This window comes from Camelus ferus, chromosome 7 (assembly GCF_009834535.1).
Source record: "Camelus ferus isolate YT-003-E chromosome 7, BCGSAC_Cfer_1.0, whole genome shotgun sequence".
NCBI classification, from domain to species: domain Eukaryota; kingdom Metazoa; phylum Chordata; class Mammalia; order Artiodactyla; family Camelidae; genus Camelus; species Camelus ferus.
In genome coordinates this window covers 52,206,765-52,225,805 of record NC_045702.1, presented here as the reverse complement: position 1 = coordinate 52,225,805, position 19,041 = coordinate 52,206,765, and the positions used below count along the sequence as shown (strand labels likewise).

The following is a 19,041-nucleotide window of genomic DNA, read 5'->3' as shown; positions in this document are numbered from 1 at the left end:
ATGACCCATCCACACACCAAAACAGAATCCCCAGATGCTTCCTGATTGAGATTCTGAATATTGTACCTAAACTAAACACAACTCATGAAGTACAAGTTGGAGAGAAGCTAGACAGGACAAGGTGAAATAAACAGCCACTTACTGGATTTGAACTGCTACTCAGACCTGAGCCAATGCAATTTATTTCTGTCATATAACACTATCTTGCAATATGAAATAAGCTAACAAAACGGAGAATATCCTTGAAAAAATTACTCTTCTATTGTTTTTCCAACTATTTGCAGACTATATCAAAATTGGCAGTGGAATCTTTTTAGGGATTTATATGGCATTTATTATTAGTCTGGCTACCTAGTGTAGCACAGATGCTTGACACAGAGAATGCCAAACCAAAAGCTGCGTTTTGGCCAGCACCAATAGATTGGGGGGGGGGGGTGCATGTGTGCAGGTGCATATTATTCTTTAAAATATATATGGCACTGACATACCTAACAGAAAATGGAATATACTTGGACTAGGCCATCATGACTCAGCCAAATTGCTAGGTGAAGCTTCAAAGCCGATGCTAAATCAAGGCCTAGTTTAATCTCACTCCCTAACATGCTACATGATAAAACTCAGGCAGCCAGATTCCAGGAGGTTGTAAGAATGTTAAGCACAATAGCTACTATCACTTGTATCAGTTTCCTGCAGGGCTCCTTCTGAGGGAAGGAAGTGGGCACTCAAAGCCAACAGCACGCCACTTGCAGAGCTGCAGCTGTGTTAGCCGCAAAGAATCAGCCTGCTCAATAGGGTTGAAATGGACATTGCCATTCCTGTTCTGGAAGACTGTTCAAGGATCAGACATAAAGTCCTTTCCCTGAAATCAAATAAAACAAGAATAACTTAGAAAACAAAACTCAGAATACTGAGCTGTCACCCAGAGTGCCAGGCTGTTTCCCACACTAAGGCATAACGTGAACCCCCAGGCTCTGGCCTCGGCCACACGTACATTTCATTCCATTTACTGATTCTAGTACAACCCTGAAAAAGTTGCTTAACGCTTCTGATGCTTTGCTTCCTCTATTTCACAACCAAAATAATTTTATATTTCAATGGTATTTACGTGTTCAATGACTCTTTACTGCGGCCCTTTCATTTGCCTGGCACTCAAATAGGAAATGCAAGATGACGGCAATTGGCTTGTTATCAGAATTCATACCTAGGATTATTGTAAAGATTAAACCAAGTGATGCATGAGGCAAAAGCAGGCACTCAAAAACATCACTTTTCTCCCTTCCCTTTCTGGAAAAAGGGCATTTACCACCAGACTGTAATTCTCTTTTACACTAGATTTCCTATAATGATAGGTGGGGAAAAGTGAAGTTGTATCAGATGAGATTACTTAAAGGATATCACAGTATTCCCTGGACCTACACAAATATCATGGTGACTGTACATTTACTTAATAGTTATTGAGCACCAAGGATATGCTAGACCTTGTACTAAACATTAAAATATGAAGAATAAACAGAGCCTATAAACTCAAGGGGTTCAAACTTTTAAGGCTCAAGGTATCATTATCATGAGAGCAAAGCATGAGTTAAACCACAGATAAAAATTTATTTATGTTATTATATATAATTTTATAATTATTTTATATATTTTCTAGTATATAATATATAAATATATTTAAATATAAATAATTGACATAATATATGTAAAATAATATGTACTTAATGTTATATATTATTATTAACATATTTATTCAATACTTGCTTTTATTTGAAAAAAGCACCATAGAAGACGTAATGTTGAAAAGCATCATTCCTCCTTCTGTGTCTTATTCCCTAGAAACAGTATTCTATTGCTTGTATTTTAAATTCTGTCAGAGGCTATTGTTCTATGACTCTCCTACTCCAATGGTGATTCATCAGTTTCCACGACTAACTACTGATCACCTTGTCCTTGAAACTGAAGGTTCAGCTCACTCATTACATCACACTCCTCTGTATCTTCTCCTTTAAATGTTGCTATCTGCAGTACTGTTTACATATTATTATGATTGTAACTTTAAATACTTCATTTAAATCCATGTTCCTTGTTCAATCAACATGCAGTGGTACCTCTTGCCTCCTATTTTTTTAGCAGCCTTGCTCTTTCCTCCACCTTTCTGGCCAATTTCCACTTCCATACTCCATCCTTAGTGAGCTCTTCTTACACAGCCAATGTTAATACATGAATCTGTTTTGCAATTCTAAGCAAGCCTTACATGATTTGTTCTCTAAAAGGTTGAAAGTAAATAAACACGATCTGAGTTACATGACTATATAAATATTGTTCACTACTGGCCAAAAAATATACAAGGATTATATTTCTTTTTCATATGTTCCAATGTCAGGAACCCTGGACTATGTGAGGAAAATATCAACAGTATTCTTATTTAAGACACTCTCTGAACTGTTTAAAATCATGTCACATTTTAGTTTGCTTTTTATTTGGAACATAATTTACTTGTTTAATTTATCCCCAGGTGTTTTTTTTTTCTTAATTTTGTTTTCTACTGAAGTATAGTTGATTTACAATGTTAGTTTTCAGGTGTACAGCAAAGCAATTCAGTTATACATACACATGTATATGTATTTCAGATTCTTTTCCATCATATGTTATTACAGAAATTGAATATAGTTCCCTATGCTATATAGTAGGCCCTTGCCATTTATGTATTTTATATATAGTAATGTGTATCTGTTAATCCAAAACTCCTAATTTATCCCTCCCCTGCCCTTTCTCCTTTGGACACCATAGTTTGCTTTCTATGTCCATGAGTCTATTTTTGGTTTGTAAATAACATTTATATCATTTTTTTAGATTCCACATATAAGTGATAACATATATTTGTCTTTCACTGTCTGACTTAATTCACTTAGTATGATAATCTCTAGGTTTATCCATGTTGCTGCAAGTGTCATTAGTTCATTCTTTTTTATGGCTGAGTAATATTCCACTGTGTGGACATCTTTATTCAATCATCTACTGATGGACATTTAGGTTGCTTCCTTGGCTATTGTAAATAGTGCTGCTATGAACATTGTGGTGCATGTGTGTTTTCAAAATACAGTTTTCTCTGTATATATGCCCAGAAGGGGGATTCCTGGAGCTACAGGAGTTTTTAATTGCTCTTTTTGTTCCTTATACTATTTGCCTTTACAATATCTCAACGTTTTTCTATTTTTCAACTACGTCATCATTTCCATTGGTTCTCAAAGAGCAAAACCCTTTCGTGAGCTATAAGGTCTAAATTATTTTGATAATGGCAATAAGGCATTATTTGCCTTTTTCACTGTGTGTAAAATCAATGGTGGGTAAAAGTGCTGGCAAGGAGCTGCACTAGGAATCATACTCCTCACTGCTGCCCACTGGCAGGGCAAAACAAAAAGGAAAAGACCATTACATTTAAACATGTTCATGCTGAAGCAGTCAAAATTGTTAACTTTATTAAATCTCAACACTTGATTGTACATCTTTATAATATTCTGTGTGACAAGATAGGAATGCTGATCAAGTCCTGCTGTTGCACATTGAAGTATCATAGAAATCTCAAGAAAAGTCACTTTTATGATTGAGCTGTGAACTTAACCATCCACTTTTTTTCCATGGGAACAATTTTGACATAAAAGAACAATCAAATATTATGATTATTTTGATGCTATAACTTAGAGACATTGTCAAGAAACTGAAATAAATAAGTCTGCCAACTCAACAAGAATTTTAGCTTCTGAATGAAAAGTTTACCATCTTGGGAAATTTGTATAGTCCATCATTAGCTTAATTCAGTGACATATATTTTTCAAATCACCAATGCATGTTCTTCCAAAATCATGCATGGATAAAAGGTTCATTCAAAATGCAACTTGGACCAGAGCATTTTTAAGTAGCTTTACTGAGGTATAATTAACATACAAAAAAACAGTACATATTTAAAGTACACTACTCACATATCTATATATATGCTCTCATGCAACCATCACTGTAATCAAGAAAACGAATGCATTTGTCTCATCCACAATTTCCTTGTGACCTTTATAATACATACAAATGGTCCCTGACTTATGATGATTCAGCTTACAATTATTTGACTTTATGATGATGGGAAAGAGATGTGTGTTTCGTGGAAACTGTACTTGGAATTTTGAAATGTGATCTTTCCCCGGGCAAGCAACATGTGGTATGATACACTCTCATTATGCTGAGCAGCCAGCCACAGTGCCTAGTCAACCACATGATCTCCCTGGCTAACGGCCGACACACTTACAGCCATTTTGTACCCAGGCAACAATCTCTGTTTCTCACTTTCAGTACAGTATTCCATTAATTACACAAGATAGTCAACATTTTATTGTAAAAGGGGCTTTGTGTTAAATGATTTTGCCCAACTGTATGCTAATGTAAGTATTCTGAGCACAGTGAAGGCAGGCTAGGTTAAGCTAGGAAGTTTGTTGGGTTAAGTACATTAAATGCATTTTCAACTTAGGATATCTTCAACTTATGATAGGTTATCGAGATGTAACCTCATTGTAAATAAAGGAAGATCAATATGTCCTTCTCCTTCTGCCCCCACAAAACCACCCCCTAATTCCAGCCTCACCCTCAGCCAACCACAGATCTACTCTCTGTCACTACACATAACTTTTTAAAAATGTTCCTTAAATGGTATAAAACAGTAGTACTTAGTTTTAAGTATTTCTTATTCCTTTTACGATTTACTCTTTGGTACACAGTTACTGCTGTGTGTTATTTATTTTCCAGATATTTCAATGTTTTCTAGAGATCTTTCTGCTATTGATTTATAATTTAGTTCCACTTTATGTTTAAATAATGTTTTTTGTAAGACTTGCAACTTTTTTCATTTATTGAGACTTGTTTTATGATCCAGAATATAGTCTATCTTAATGTTTCCTATGCATTGTGGGAAGAACTATAGTTTGCTGTTATTTGGAGAAGTGCTGTATAAATATCAAAAAAACCAAGCTGTTAGCATTCAAGCTTTTATATCCTTACCGATTTCTACTTGTTCATTTATTTTTGAGAGGGTGGTATTAAAATCTCTGACTATAATTGTGGTTTTCTTTATTTTCCTTCTAATTCTGTAAGTTTTTCCTTCATGTATTTTTTCTCTCTGTTATTAGGTGATAAATATCAGTATTGCCATGTCATCTTAATGTGTAGGCTCTTTATCATTATGTCATAGATTTCTTTAGTGGTTATATTTTTGCCCTGAAATTTAGTTTGTCTAAGATTAAAATAATCATTCCAGCTTTCTTTTGGTTAGTGCTACAATTGACTGTCTCTATTCTTTTACTTTTAATCTATTTGCATCTTTATAGTTAAAGCATGTTTCCTGTAGACATCATATAGTTTGGTCTTGCTTTTATATTTAGTCTGACGTGGTTTCTGATAATTGTGATACATAGAACATTTACATTTAATGTAATTATTGACATGGTTACTTAAGCCTATCATCTTCCTATATGTTTCTGTATGTTCTATTTATTCTTTGAGTTATCTTTCTTCTATTTCTCCCTAGTTTTGTATTGCTGGAGAGTTCTTACCCTAAACACAGCCTCAAAAGGCAAGAAATTTTTTTGACATAATTATGGTTCTAGTGGTTATTAGCAGAGGTGGATAGTACCATCTTTGTGAAGACATTTAATCATCCCATATAATTATTAATGGTGCCAGTTAATTCATTGTAAGTTTTTGCAATACTTATTAAATTACTAGAGTACAGATACTGATTTGAAAACATTTGAAATGACCTTGCTTCTAATTTCCAACAAAAATCTAAAGAACATGCTTTTAATAATTCCTGCTGCAAACCAGTATTACATAACAGATTTCTTGTTGATATAAAAATATAAATATCCCAAGAAACTTTAGATGAACCAAGATACAACAGAGTATGATTTTTCAGAACTGAATAATTTTTAAGAATCATCACAAAGTGCAAATCTATTTCAAAGTAAGTTAGAGGAAGCTGAAAGATACATCGACATTATAAACTCTGAAAATGAAGATACTTGGATGACTTCTGTCTTCATGGCTTATGAGTTTTTAAAATAGGAAGGCCTGTTCAGTAGATTTCACTGGGGCAAATTTGGCATAGACCCTGGCCTGCCTGGAAAAACTCCATTGTGCTAATGCATAAAGCAGAGTTAAAGTCCTGTCTCCTTGGCATAGTATGGCCACATAAAGAAGGATGCATATAGCTCCAGTTTAAATAGTTTTTTCCTCAAAAACTGTTCTTTCTGCCTTAAGTACTAGAATTTTTCTCCCTAATAATATTTATTCAGCATATGCCTGATATTTTTAAAAGCCATAGACTCTAGAAAGTAAAGAAAGCAAAATGCAGTATGCATAGAAAAATAATTAATGAGAACTCTGAAGTGTTTTCTTCAGTGCTGATATCCTAGAGCCTGGCACAGGTTCTTACAAGGTGTATGATGTCAGTAAGTATTTTTGAATAAATAAGTCAAAATATGCCATCTTTCCTTCAGAAGAGAAAACTCTTATGGTATTTTCTCTTACGGACTTTTTCTGACTGCATGATTACTATTCAGTGTAGGAAATATTGAACCTCAATATACAAATTATGCCATTATCTCTAAGAGTTAAACAGGGAGTCACCATATGACCCAATAAGTCCACTTCTAGGTATAAACACCAAAAAATTGAAAACAAGTATTTAACAAATACTTGGATAGTTATGTTTATAGCAGTCTATCTGCAATAACCAAAAAGGTAGGAACAGTTCAAGTTGTCTATCAATAGATGATGAACAGATTTAAAAAATGCTGTCTAAACATACAATGGAATATTATTCAGCCATAAAAATGAGTTAAGTACTAATACATAATTCAACATAGATGATTCTTAAAAGTATTTTATTAATTGAAAGAGGCCAGGCACAAAAGGTCACATATTAAATGATTCTAATTATATTAAATATCCAGAATAGGTAACTCCTTAGAGGCAGAGAACTGTTGTAGGGTGAGGGGGGTAATGGAAAGTAATAGTAATGTTATGGTGTTTCCTTTAAGGGTGGTAAAATGTTTTAGAACTAGATAGAAGTAGTGATTGCACAACATTGTGAAGTTGTGAAGTTACACAATTCCACTGGATTGATCATCTTTGAAAGGGTTAATTTTATATTATGTGAACTTCATCTCAGAAAAAATTTTTAAAGCATCTCTATTTGAAGGCATTAGAGAGTAATCCAGGTAGGACTTGATAACCCCTGGACCTGAGGAGAAAGGAAGTGAATTTCAGTGATTCTGACATTTAGCATTTTTTCTGTATTAAACCATTCGTTGATTTTAAGCTTCAACTCAGAGGCTAAAGTGGCTGAGCTGAAGAAGAAACTGACAAAATCAGAAGCTCAGCAAAACTTTCAATAATTTGATGGGGCTGAGTGTGTGTAGGATGTGGGACAAAAAATCGAGTCCTGTTTCCAGTAATGAAGAAAGGCTCAAACAACCTAGATTAAGGATTAATTAGAAATAGATCAGCCTCAAATAGACAAACTCAGAAAAAAAAAAAAAAGTACCTCATTCCTAATTGAATTAAGTTATGTGGTCCTACCCAAAAGAATGCTAGAAGCAAACCTGAATCCTTTCTGGAGGAAGGTAAAATCTTCGAAGTCTCTAATAATAGTGAGTGTCTTGATCAAGGTAATGAGAGGTAAGATGGAGTGAAAAGGAGGGACTTAAAGTTAACTGAACTGTTTACCATCAATTTAAGTTTGAGAGTCAGAAGGAAGAGGCAATTTGGACTCAGAATTACAATTTGAGCATCTAGGAGGATGGTAGTTGAGTAGGACATAACACAGGGGGAGTAGGTTTAGGAAATTAAAGAGCTAATAAGTTTGGATGGGGATTTATTACACTTTGAAGTATCTATGGATTTGTTCCAGGTGGAGATGTGTCCCGTTACAGGAAAACTGTCTAGGAAAACAGTAATTTTAATACGTCTGGACCTGACTCTTTGCATTTGCCATCACTGGGCAGCCTGACTATACATGATGTAAATGCCACCTGTTAAAGTTCATCTCAAAAAGCTGCATGGTGAAAGTCTAAAAACTGCAAATTGTCAAGTTGGTAATGAACTCTTTTAAGGGCATAAAAGAAAAAGGAATTTATAAAAGTGAAATGAAAGTATTACTTTACATATTCGAAGTAGAAGTCACAAATTCATGATTTTTTAAAACAAAATTTTGTCTCAGTATAGTTTTTCCATTCAACTGAAAACGATGCTACTGAAATATCAGTATATGCTGGAAATATATACTCCTCTTCAGTTTGCAACTTTACAGAAGACATTCCTGTCTCAGTTCCAGATTACATACAAAGTTTTAATAATATTTGAAAACTGTGTATAACTAAAAGATGATTTGCATTTTCAGTTCTTTTAAAGCCTTCATCTAATTTGTATTTTTGTGAACACACTAAATTTTACGTTATTTTCTTCTCTCTTTCTCTGTCAGCATATTTACATAAAAATCCCTTTCCAAGGAATTTTACTTCTTGCCATTAAGAAAAGTGGTTTGTAAAAGTGGTTCTGGGCCTTATAAGGAAATAAACAATTGATGAAAATTGATTAATCCGTTAGAAACAAATTATATAAAGTATTATTATATTCAATATAAACACCTTATTTATACCTTATAAATATATTATTTTCTTTATTATGGTAAATAAAGAGTGGCAGAGATCTAAAAGGAATGTCTATATTGAATACATATGCAGAATGAATAAGAAGGGGGTTCCAAACCATTTCATGAGAGGAAAAGTTTACACCTTTATTTTGGTGGAAAAGTCAAATGGTGGGTTTGGGCAATTTTTTTTTTTAATTGAACTATATTCACTTTCAGAAAAGTGGTCAAAGAGGCCAAGAGCCAATCAACAACAACTGCAGAATCCCAGTTCAGCTTCTTAGATTTCAGCTCATACCCATGTTCTCCTCTCAGAGAGTTCCCCATTACAGAGCCTATTTAAAGCTAACCCAAGACATTAAGTGGCCTTGATTCCTGAAAGGAGTTCCTGCAACTACTTGCTGGGCTGTCATAGGCTGGGATGCTCCTGAACCACGTGCTCAGATGGAAGCCACTGGCATTTGGAAAGGACTGGACCTGAAAAAGTAGGACCCTGACCTAAGCCTCCAGAAAAAATTCAAGTTAAAAAAAAAGCAAAACCTTAATCTATCAATGAGATAGATAATATAAATTAATAACAAAATTAAGTGATAAAACAAGCAACACACATAACAAGTCACTTAACTCTCTAGACAGATAATCATGTAACAAGGTCTAAGGAGGTAGAGAGTCCTATGCCATCATAAAAGTAATCACTACTCATTGCTGGGTAAAATCTAACATGGCTTATTCTACCTAGTTTTTTTGCATTGCACATTTTATGGTCATGTTGATTAAAGATGTATTATAGGAATTGGCTAGTGAGTCACTCACTATAAATACACATGGTAGATTAATTTTGTCATTTAAATTTAGATTACATGTAGAAGAATTCAGAATCATTATGATATAATGATTTTCTATTGAACCAAAGTGACAAAAGAAGATGTTAAAGGCAAATGCAGAAGGTTACACAGTTGTGAAGGAAACTTAGCCCTGTCAATACTGAGAAGACTGAGTTTTCTTAAATAAGCAAAGCTCTGATAAAGGCAACATGAAACACAGTGAAACACAGTAAACTGTTTTTGTGTGTATGGATGCAAAATCTTTGCTGCCAGGTAGAGTACTTAAATATAAAGAAAAATCTTAGTTTATAATTTCTTATAAGAGCAGACCAACAATCTAAAATAACTTTGTCCTTTTGACAGAGAAAAAACGAAATTCAAACTTTGTACCAGTGTACTTTTAATATTAAAACTCAATTTTTAGAAACTTGAATAAATCTATCCGAGTCTTAGCAAGCACATATATACAATTTCTTCCTCAAGATGCCTTTTCCACAAATCTTCTACAGTTTTTTTTTTTACATCCATTTAGTTTTGTCCTATTTTTTTTTTTTTCCTTTTTCTCATTCTGGAACAACCAGTCATTTTACTTTCTTTACCTACTTTTTATACATTGTTGTTTCCTTTCACCCTTATTATGTCTAAGTAGTTTTAACTACATATATTTATTAGAATTCTTAATCCTTAGAATCCTTAATTCCTATTGAAAACTCAGAAGTAAGCAATTGTGGACTGTCTGTTACATAAGCACTCTGTGTATTGGCAAATTTATAAAGACGTTTCTTAATTTCTAGAAGGATATTCTTCCTTACACTAAATTTTCTAATGTGGCACAAGTATGTTTACTAGTAGACAAATATTTCTAGTCCCTCAGTAAAAGAAAGCCAAAAGTGAATAAACTTGTGTTCAGTATTAATGTTTCAGTATTTTATCTTATTTGGAAATGATCCAGATAATCAATGAATATTTATCATTTAATTATCTCTGTATAATTGTAAGATTTTGGAAACTATTTTTCAGTGGACATACTATTAAGGTTAATAACTGTTGAAAAGCTCATTTATAAACTTTTAACTTACATCTATTTAACTTATTTGTTCTTAACAATATGTTTAGATTACCCATGAAAATTTCATTGTTCAACAGTTCAAACATTAAAGAGCTACTATCGTCTTAAGTTTTTCTGCTGACAAATTCTTTAACAGACATAACATGAGCTTATTTGACCTTTAGTAAACCTAGGTAAAGAAAAAGGCAGAGTAAAAGTTAAATGCCTACGTTATATTTAACACTGATAGCACTAAAGACCTGCCTGTTTTACTTAAACCAAGAAACTTAAACTAGCTTTTATCTACTAAAGATTATCCTAACATGAACTGGAAAAACATTTACGTTAGTTTCTATATTTCTGAGAGTATATCTAATTTATATAAACACTTAATTTTCTTTAGGCCAATTGAATAGAGGTGTTTACCAACTATTTTTGGCAATACCACTTGGAGGCAGAAAAAAACCCACACGTCTATAACATACATACAAAGATATACATAAACATAAAGAGAGACACAGAGAGCTTATGGCTCTTGGTTCAAAGAGGGGAAATGGTAGAACATTTACATCTAGAAAGCACAGAGAAAGGATGTCAGTTTTTCGAGGAAGGGCTTTTGTTCCTGAAGTCCAGATCTTTTACAACGTAAGCAAGCCTATGAAGATGAAAAGGAGAGGTCTGGGAGTTGATAAAAAGGACAAGTGGGCTTTGCATTGTTTCTAGAGCTGATTTCTGTTCTTGTAAAGACTGGATTTTTAAAACAAGTACAGTTGGTTTTAATTCCTCAAAGAATTGGTTTGCAACCTGAATGATAACAAAAGGCTGACCCACCCGTCAAACTAATTATCTTCATTTTGCTTCTTTATATCAAGGAGAAGGTCTACAACTAAGAAGAAATGAAAAATTTCCTATGTTTAGATTTAGAACAATGAGTCTTTGGAATGTTTTAGTAAATCTTTCCACAAAGGCTTCAGAATTATGTACCTCCACTGCCGCCATGTACAAAGTTTCATCTTAACTTAGGGAAGGAGGCCTTAAAAAAGTTCTTACTCTGACTCTAAACATCAGCTTCAATTTGGCCAACTTCTGACCATAGAGCCACTTTAAGAGGCATCCCCAAAGAAAGTGCAAAACATACTACCCTCCTAAGTTCCAGAGCCACTCCGCCAACAACAAAAAAAAAAAAAAAGGAAGAAAGAAAGAAAGAGTTTCCCTGAGAGCTAGCGACAGTTCATAAGACCCTAGCCCAAAATGGAGTGAAACCCATATTTCTGTTTAGCCATATTTTGGGGGCCCCCAACCTGACAGTTATACTGCTGGCACACACAAGAACCTGTGTGCCCCAGTCAGGCAGAAAGTCACATGAAGTTCCAGGACACAAAATGAGACAAACAAGTAGGCATAGCTGTCCCTGGAGAGGAAGGATCAATAACCAATGAGGACCTGAAAGTAAATTTACAAGTCACAATTCAGAGATCTGATCCTTACAATTTTTTTTTCCTACCAATCTGGAAGGCAGGGGCTGTGTGAAATTTTACCTTCCTCTCTTAACCAGACAACACAGATAGAGATTTGGGAGAGCTCTGATAAGAATATTCATAGTTGACACAACACTGTAAATTGACTATACCTCAATTTAAAAAAGAATATTCATAGCAGCACCATATACAATAGCCAAGACATGGAGACAATCTAAATGTCTATCGAGAGATGACTGGATAAAGAAGTTGTAGTATATTTACACAGTGGAATACTACTCAGCCATAAAAAAGAATAAAAGAATGCCATTTGCAGCAACATGTATGCACCTGGAGATCATCATTCTAAGTGAAGTAAGCCAGAAAGAGAAAAAAAAAAAATACCAGATGATATCACTCATATGTGGAGTATAAAAAAGAAAGAAAAAAGAAAACACTCTTGACTAATGAAATTGTCTACAAAACAGAAACAGATTCACAGACATAGTAAACAAACTTATGGATACCATGGGGAAAGGGGGTTGGAAGGGATAAATTGGGAGTTCGAGATGTGCAAATACTAACTATTCTATATAAAATAGACAAAAAACCGAATTTCTCTGTATACCACAGGGAACTAGATTCAATATCTTGTGATAACCTATAATGAAAAATGTGAAAACAAATACAGTTACGTATATGTATGGTTGAAATATTGTGCTGTATACCAGAAATTTAAAAAAAAAAAAAAAAAGAATTCTCACCCTTTGCTGGCTACTGTCAGTTTTCCCAGTATCTCGTCTGCAGGCTCTGGAGCAAGCAGGGTATCCCAGCAACTCTCATCCTGGTCACCAGAATCTGCAAAGGAGGTAAAATAATTTCCCTCTACCTTTATGGTGAGTGATTGGCTGAAACCCCTTTTTCTCTAGAGCACCTCATAATAGGATAAGCTGGTCTAGCTGATCTAGGGGCCGTGGCCACTGTAATTCAAGATTATCTTTGGTAATGTTAGCCTACTTATTCAGCTTTAAAGCAAAATTTTACCCACTTGAGGCCTCTCCCTGGACCCAGTCCAGCTTAAGTCAAACTCAGCCCTACCTCAGACCCAGTCTGGATTCTAGGTTGGACCCAAGCCTACTCTGGCTGGTTTCCAGACCCAGTCTAGATAGAAAAAGAAATTTTCAAATGAAGTCTGACAGCTCATAACACAAAAGCTGCAGAGCTAGGATCTGAGAGCGACTTACCCCCCACCTCCAGAGGCAGCAAGAAAGTGGTGAGCTCAAGGGCCTCACAGGTACCCTCACCTGGCTGCTCTCTGCTTCTGGGGGCCCTTGGGGGTCTCCTTCAGTTTCCTCCTCTGACACCAGCACTGTTAAAAGATTAACTGAGGTACATTAAATTTTTAAGCACTTGTTTGAGCAAAAATCAATTCCATTCAGGCAGCATCCAATCTAGCAGACAGAAGAGAGCTCTGAGAATCTGTGCAAAACGTGCAAAAAGATTTTTACAGGCAGAATGGAGCAGGGACAGGGAGTCAGACAGACAGGGAAGTGGCTCGGCTATTGCAAAGCTACTTTCCTTTAGGGGCTGGCAAGTATCTATTACCTAATGTACAGAATACCAAACTAGTGCTAATCAGGTGAATCCTGATGGACTAATTTAAGATTCCATTTCTGGCAGAGCCAAAACTATAATTAAGTCTTGGTTTAGAGAATTGGGACTTAGCATAAGCAACTCCATTTTGTTTTTAACACATCTTAATGAACCAAATCCTGCTGTAATATGGAGATTTTTCATGTAAAGATAATTAGCTCCATTAAATTAATTAAACAAGGAGGCTTTTAGACTGAGGTGTCTGTAACACCATGGCCGCCAATGTAAGCAAACCAAAATCTAAGCCTATAAATGCCTCAAGTATATGAAATCAAAATGCTAAGGACAACCAATCACAGCCAACTACGTAGGCTTCAAGCTATAGCCATTCAATAATTTTCTTACTTTGCTTCCAAATTTTCTCTAGGTAAGTATTTCCCCAAGCTCCTGTCAGTGGAGTGCTCCTAAACACTTTTGGTTTGGCGCTGCAGGATTTGAATCACTTTTTGCTCAAATAAACTCCTAAAATTTTTAACATACCTCAGTTTATCTTTTAACAACTCCAAATTACTTTTTATCATTTTTCTGTGTTCTCCTTTGATATATAGTTTCCAGTCCTGTTCATCACCCTGTGTTTGGCAGTAACAACTTTCCAAGTCTTATCTGATCATTCTAATGCATTGTAGGATGAGAGACAAGATAACTGAGCTAGCTGGAATTGGATATAAGACCAAGCTTCCTCTGTTAAGTCTGCTGGCTTTAACAGACCACTAGATTCTTGGTGAAGAAGGGGCCTTTTAAACTCCCTGTTTGTGGCTCTGTTTGCCTTGGCTACAGTGGCCGAAGTTTCAGCTGAGACCAAGCGGCATGGAAATTACAATAATTTGTTATGCTAATGACATTTGCTTTGATATTAAATGGGCTAATAAGGGAAATCCTTCTGCCTAATACACTTGTTTTATGACGAGGCTATTTTTGGAGTGGTCAAAACACAGGCTTTGGGGTTCAACAGATTTCACTATAAACCCCATTTAATGGGTTGCACATGGGTTTAGGCGAGATGCTTTAACTTGCTCAGCTTCCATTGTCTCATCTCACCTAGGACAATACTGGACTCTAATAGAGCCGCTGTAAGGATTGAATGATAGTAATGCATTAACCATATGGCAAACAGCAGAGAGGTCACAGACAGTAAGCAACAACAAAGTTAGACTCACAATAATGATGAAGGCTTCTTACTGTAGTAGATACATCTATACTCATACTTCAAAATTTGTCCGAGAGGTTTTTCTATCTCGCTTTATACCAGTTAGCACAGTATCAAATTAGTGTGCCATCATGAACCTGCAGAATAACTGTGAAGGCCAATAAACTATCTAATTGCTATATTTAAAGAAAATAAATTGGTCACTTTTGCCCTGAAGGGGGCTTAAAAACTCCATTGAGGCTATTTATTCTGATAATAAAATCAGTTCTGTGTAATAACTATAAAAAACTAATTTGGACTAATTTTTCAAAATTAATGGATGTATTTTGGAATTGGTAGTCATATGTTTCAGCTTACTGTTCCTCCTTCATCTACTTTTCAGAAAAAAATATAATTGGAAAGATATTTCAGTGAGGAAATATATAACTTTGATGTAGCCCATATCCTTGATTTCAAGTAAAGCTCTATTCCATTGTTGACGGTGGAAGTCGTTTGAAAGTTTTACAGCTTTGCTATGAGATCTGACCTTTGCAACACCCCAAAAACGGAATGCTTACATGCCATGCTTAAATTCCATTTTACAATACGGTATGCCATTCTTTTTCAACATAGCATAGTCAGTTCAGACAATTATAAGCTTGACACCTGATTTCACTTTAACAGCACCTGCCCAGAGTATAATTAGCAGTCCATTTTTAAAAAAGGATTTCCATACTGCACAGATGGCATTCCTCATACCAGACAAGAAACGATGTATGTTTGGAAACCAGCCAAACTGTCTGCAAAAAATTGTGAGAATTTCAAGACAGGCATCTGAGTAGAAGGAAAAATTTTCCCTTTTCTCTCGAACCATAAATGAACATCTGTTAAAGTCTATTCCCCTTAACTTGTCTTTCTATTTATTCTCATTCAACTTGGTATATTATTAGTACAATTTTAAAGACTCTAACCAAATTTTTGTTTTGGCTTGTGACACCCACATACGGCTCATTAAGAAAATGTTCCAGAGCTGCATTTTAGAACTAATCGAGCTTTTCAGGTATATCTCTGACTGGACCTCATGTTATTTGGTTCCTGAATTAATTCAACAATATTTATTGCTTGCTACAACTGCAGCCGCGCCCCGGAGGCTTAACAGAAGCGGGTGGCTGACAGGAACTCTTGAGCTTGTCTTGTAGAGCAACAGATAGTGAAACAGCTTGTTAAAACCCCTCTGCTTATAAAGGGCCTTCACCGATTAAGCTGGCTTTAGTTATTTATTTTTCTTTCTTTTCTTTAATTGCATACCTTCCAGCTTCAGGTACCTTCCCGGCTTCAACTTCTAGTCCTTGGGTTGTTTTACAGGAACTTGGAGTGAGCGCTGGTGCAGCGGCGAGCCCGCTGAGGCTTGTTGGAACCACCAGCGCTAAAACTGGGCCCACACAGGTGTCTGACAAATGGCCTTGTGCCATCAGAGGACTGAAAAACTCCTCCTCAGATCGTGCGAAGTCCCTCCATTTTGAATGTGTACACGCGTGAAACCCAGATAACGCCTGCGCAGGTCACCTGACTTATCCCCGCCTCCAATCTCCTTCCTCCGTGCCGAAGACCTCCCTGCTTATCCCAAAGAATCCCAACCCCGCGCTTTCCGGGAGGCAGGTCTGAGACTTGCTGTCCATTCCTCCTTTGGCTGCCTCGTGAATAAACTCTTTCCTGATTGCACGCCTTGGCTTCTCAGCGCTCCGCTTGCTGCGTAAGGCAGAGGAACCTGGTTCAGTAACATAACCATTTAAGCTCAGGGTCTGTGTTCGCAATTGTGCAAATCATGAATTGCATGTCGCCAGGGGGTATCATTTACTTCACAACTACGGTTTAGTTTTGTAACAGATAGGACCCTGTGGGGCCTTCCAGGTCAAACCCCTCCTTCATACCCTCTGCTGTAGCTCCTCTCTGAAGTTCCCAGATAATAGTGTCTCATGTATATTTCCTGAGTTTTTCAGATGCTTAAAACCACCACCAAAGGGAAAAAATTAATTAACTACTTTGATCGAGAGTGCATGGCCCCCGGACCTTCTGGTGCCTCGGGGTTGATAGCGTTGACTGCCCTGTCACCTTAACATCAAACAATCAGAGAATTGTGCACTAGCTGGTCAAGCACCCTGCCGCCTGCCTCCCTCTCCTGGTCTTTAAATATGCTTTGCTGAAACCCTTTGAGTAGTTTAGGGTTGCTTGGGCATGAGCCACCCCGTCCTCCTTGCTCGACCCTGCAGTAAACCTTTCCCTGCTCCAGGTTTCGATGTTTCAGTTTGTTTGGCCTCATGGTTTGTTCAGCCAGCACAGGGACTTGCCTTCAGTAACAGTTTTACAATAAACACTGGTCAGCGAGCGTCGGCATTATTGGCAATACGGGCAATATTGGCAATATTCTGAGGCAGGAGCCCCCTTTTTCTAATTCACACAAATTCAGGATATGGGCTGGTGGTGGGGCTTCCAAGGTCTGTGCAAGGTGCTAGAGACAGAATAAGGAAGTCAATAGACAAAGTTCTTGCTCTCAGGAAGCCTGCAACCAATTAAAAGAAAAAATCAGCAGATACTTAGCTAACAGCTGAGAGAAAAGAAAACAAAAACAAAAACAATACTTCCTTAAGGACTAGAATGTGACAGGTGGTACTGTGTTATTTAAGATCAGGGAATGCCTATATAAGGAAGTGGAGAGCTACAGGAAATGAGGGAGTAAGTCTAAGACAAATGTGGTAGAAGAGCATTCCATGCAGAGGGACTAGGGAATGCAAGGCCCGGATGAGAGAGGCAGGAATTCAGCGTGGTCACGGGTAGGCGGGAAGCCAAGAGCGGTCAGAGCAGAGGCCTTGCAGAAAAAGTGTTGGCAGACAAGTCACCAGGTTGCAGCCAGATTTGAAGTCTTGAGGCCCAGGTAAGGGTTTTAGTTTTTACTCTGAGCTATTGGAGTGTTTTGTGCAAAGGAGGGACATGATCTGAGTTGTCTTTTTAAAACATTCATAAATGATTCTTGTGGACTACAGATTTCGCTTGAAACTTTACTATTGCAAAAGTCACCTTGAACCACTTGTTAATCTGATTTCTGCTTTACTGGGACTACTCTGGCTGCAGTGTGAAGAACTGATTAGAGCAGAGGAAGATTGGAAATGAGGAGGACAGCCATTTTCATTTGTTAAATTTCCCTAAATACTATGTGAGTGGCTTTAGCATAGGACCACTGCTCAGGGAGCCACCTAGAACTCCAAGCACTGGTTGGAAAAGAATAACTGTTTCATACAGCTTTATTAGCGAAATGATTTTTTTAAAAATTTGCAGATAACCTTTCTTTAACTTTGAATATGTTCATCAAAATTACTTTGAACATCTTTAAAAGTCACTTTTAAATTATTTTTTTAATAATTTGATTATTGATTATAAAGAATGACAAAGGAAACTGTAGGTATACTCAATTTTCTAAAAGATTTATAAGAATTATAAGAAACAATTTCGAGTGTGATTGAGTAAAAATCATGTAATAGTCTAACAAGCATTTAAAAATCTATTTTCAAAGTAAGAAAGAGGAGTAAAATTATAACGAATGATCAAAATAAACTTCAAAATATGGAGCATGAATGGTCATACTTACTGCTTTTGCCACAGTCTTGCAAATCTGTTGGCAGAAATGTAATGATAGTTGAATACACAGAAATGACGGGCAATAACTGTCAGCCAGCCCTTGTCAACTGCTTGCTCACGTAAAGGTGTTTGGCTGCCCCTGCCCAGCACTCAGGGGATGTAAATAGGTTTCTGCATCGACCAAACAGAACTGAACCAAATAAGTACACTGAAGTGTTGAATACACAGTCATTCCAAATGTGCCTGAAGATTATACACTAACAGAAATCAATAACGCATTATATAAAAGGGGAAAGCCCTTATTGAACTTCGCAAGTCATTCCCACATTTACCATATGCGGTGTCATTCAGGAGTGTATTAAAACTGTGGCTGGGATTATTTGATGTGCATTTAGTTTGTTTAAGAAAAAAACAAAATGGCAAACTTGGTTCCCAGGTCTCTGACGTGGAAAGTGCAGGCTGACAACCCTAGGTATACGTGGGAAGGAAAAAGTAATTGGAATCATGTTAATAATGAGTTAAAAATACATGGATCAGCTTTTGGAAAAACTTTGTAGTGTTCATCCCTCTGAATCTCGCTGGAAAAATCACTCTAACCACGATTCCATACT

At 36.2% G+C, this 19,041-nt stretch overlaps 1 protein-coding gene across 1 annotated transcript in view; it reads right to left on the bottom strand.

Moving 5' to 3' along the window:
- The window catches only part of AGMO (alkylglycerol monooxygenase), a 316,482-nt gene extending 300,113 nt beyond the window's left edge, over window positions 1-16,369 (bottom strand). The window contains exons 1-2 of the mRNA XM_032483918.1: window positions 16,106-16,369; window positions 12,783-12,876 (exon numbers count right to left, since the gene is read on the bottom strand). The gene's annotated coding sequence lies outside the window, so the exon portion shown is untranslated. The remainder of the gene's footprint in view (window positions 1-12,782; window positions 12,877-16,105) is intronic.
- Window positions 16,370-19,041: the final 2,672 nt, after the last annotated feature.